General features: G+C 47.9%; 1 protein-coding gene and 3 non-coding genes across 4 annotated transcripts in view; all 4 read right to left on the bottom strand.

Annotated features, from left to right (window-relative positions):
- Nucleotides 1–2,500, bottom strand: part of LOC146608136 (copper-transporting ATPase 2-like) — a 61,085-nt gene that overhangs the window by 46,661 nt on the left and 11,924 nt on the right. The gene's annotated exons all lie outside the window — the stretch shown is intronic.
- Nucleotides 356–428, bottom strand: trnar-ccu (transfer RNA arginine (anticodon CCU)). Its single transcript has one exon. It is a non-coding gene; the product is annotated as a tRNA-Arg (tRNA).
- Nucleotides 1,178–1,250, bottom strand: trnar-ucu (transfer RNA arginine (anticodon UCU)). Its single transcript has one exon. It is a non-coding gene; the product is annotated as a tRNA-Arg (tRNA).
- Nucleotides 2,012–2,084, bottom strand: trnar-ccu (transfer RNA arginine (anticodon CCU)). The gene has a single exon. It is a non-coding gene; the product is annotated as a tRNA-Arg (tRNA).

Raw genomic sequence — 2,500 nt, 5'->3', positions numbered from 1 at the left:
ACAAGCCATTCATTTGATTCAGGTGTGTCAGAACAAGGATGCATCTAAAAGCTAAATAAAAAAAAGTAGTTCTCCAGGACTGGAGTTGGAATCCCTGTGCTAGGCTCTATGTACACATAAGGAGTCGCCTTTGGTGATCGGGGGCAGTTATGGTACATGACTGACTCACTCGGTGCCTGTACTACAGGGTTACTTGTCTGCATTTTTGGGGGGGAACAGGACCTGAGTGTCGTCTGTTTTTGGACACAGTTCAGAACATCGGGCCATCCAAAACACATAGCAGAGGATGGTTTCGATCCATCGACCTCTGGGTTATGGGCCCAGCACGCTTGCGCTGCGCCACTCTGCTGCACAGCACCCCAGATGGGACTCGAACCCACAATCCCTGGCTTAGGAGGCCAGTGCCTTATCCATTAGGCCACCGGGGCAGATGAGCGCTTGACTTCCTTTCTTTGGAGGTTGTTTCGGGGGTTCGAGTGAGAGCCATGGTTTCAAGCTGGTTTTTAGTTCAAAGATGAAGCTTATTTAAGAACATTTGAGAAACGCTGAGAAAATAAATTACACTCTGGGCAACTCAGTGTCCAGAACTCTGGCCAGCCAACACGCTGTGCTTATTGCTCCACTTTATTTGGGGGCGTTTATGTTGTCTGTTGAGACTTGTGAAACCACATGAAGACCAGAGAGTACCAACGATTTGAATCACTGAATCTAGTTCCACTAAAAGAGGGGGAGTAGCAGGAGCATGTGTGACGTGCTCAAACACAGCTGGATCAAATGCTTGAATTAGCTCTTCAGCATGGCATCAAGTTTGGCAAAGGCCTGACAACAAGCCATTCAATTGATTCAGGTGTGTCAGAACAAGGATGCATCTAAAAGCTAAATAAAAAAAAGGAGTTCTCCAGGACTGGAGTTGGAGTCCATTTGCTAGGCTCTATGTACACATAAGGAGTCGCCTTTGGTGATCGGGGGCAGTTATCGTACATGACTGACTCACTCGGTGCCTGTACTACAGGGTTACTTGTCTGCGTTTTTGGGGAACAGGACCTGACTGTTGTCTGTTTTTGGACACAGTTCAGAACATCGGGCCATCCAAAACACATAGCAGAGGATGGTTTCGATCCATCGACCTCTGGGTTATGGGCCCAGCACGCTTCCGCTGCGCCACTCTGCTGCACAGCACCCCAGATGGGACTCGAACCCACAATCCCTGGCTTAGAAGGCCAGTGCCTTATCCATTAGGCCACCGGGGCAGATGAGCGCTTGACTTCCTTTCTTTGGAGGTTGTTTCGGGGGTTCGAGTGAGAGCCATGGTTTCAAGCTGGTTTTTAGTTCAAAGATGAAGCTTATTTAAGAACATTTGAGAAACGCTGAGAAAATAAATTACACTCTGTATACACTCTGGGCAACTCAGTGTCCAGAACTCTGGCCAGCCAACACGCTGTGCTTATTGCTCCACTTTATTTGGGGGCGTTTATGTTGTCTGTTGAGACTTGTGAAACCACATGAAGACCAGAGAGTACCAACGATTTGAATCACTGAATCTAGTTCCACTAAAAGAGGGGGAGTAGCAGGAGCATGTGTGACGTGCTCAAACACAGCTGGATCAAATGCTTGAATTAGCTCTTCAGCATGGCATCAAGTTTGGCAAAGGCCTTACAACAAGCCATTCAATTGATTCAGGTGTGTCAGAACAAGGATGCATCTAAAAGCTAAAGAAAAAAAGTAGTTCTCCAGGACTGGAGTTGGAATCCCTGTGCTAGGCTCTATGTACACATAAGGAGTCGCCTTTGGTGATCGGGGGCAGTTATCGTACATGACTGACTCACTCGGTGCCTGTACTACAGGGTTACTTGTCTGCATTTTTGGGGGGAACAGGACCTGACTGTCGTCTGTTTTTGGACACAGTTCAGAGAATCGGGCCATCCAAAACACATAGCAGAGGAAGGTTTCGATCCATCGACCTCTGGGTTATGGGCCCAGCACGCTTCCGCTGCGCCACTCTGCTGCACAGCATCCCAGATGGGACTCGAACCCACAATCCCTGGCTTAGGAGGCCAGTGCCTTATCCATTAGGCCACCGGGGCAGATGAGCGCTTGACTTCCTTTCTTTGGAGGTTGTTTCGGGGTTCGAGTGAGAGCCATGGTTTCAAGCTGGTTTTTAGTTCAAAGATGAAGCTGTATTTAAGAACATTTGAGAAACGCTGAGAAAATAAATTACACTCTGTATACACTCTGGGCAACTCAGTGTCCAGAACTCTGGCCAGCCAACACGCTGTGCTTATTGCTCCACTTTATTTGGGGGCGTTTATGTTGTCTGTTGAGACTTGTGAAACCACATGAAGACCAGAGAGTACCAACGATTTGAATCACTGAATCTAGTTCCACTAAAAGAGGGGGAGTAGCAGGAGCATGTGTGACGTGCTCAAACACAGCTGGATCAAATGCTTGAATTAGCTCTTCAGCATGGCATCAAGTTTGGCAAAGGCCTGACAACAAGCCA

This window comes from Diplotaxodon limnothrissa, linkage group LG23, assembly GCF_057381915.1.
Source record: "Diplotaxodon limnothrissa isolate DT_005_m linkage group LG23, D_limnothrissa_male_GT1.1, whole genome shotgun sequence".
Taxonomy (NCBI): Eukaryota; Metazoa; Chordata; class Actinopteri; order Cichliformes; family Cichlidae; genus Diplotaxodon; species Diplotaxodon limnothrissa.
Note: the sequence above shows the minus strand (reverse complement) of the source record. Positions and strands in the feature narration are given on the sequence as shown.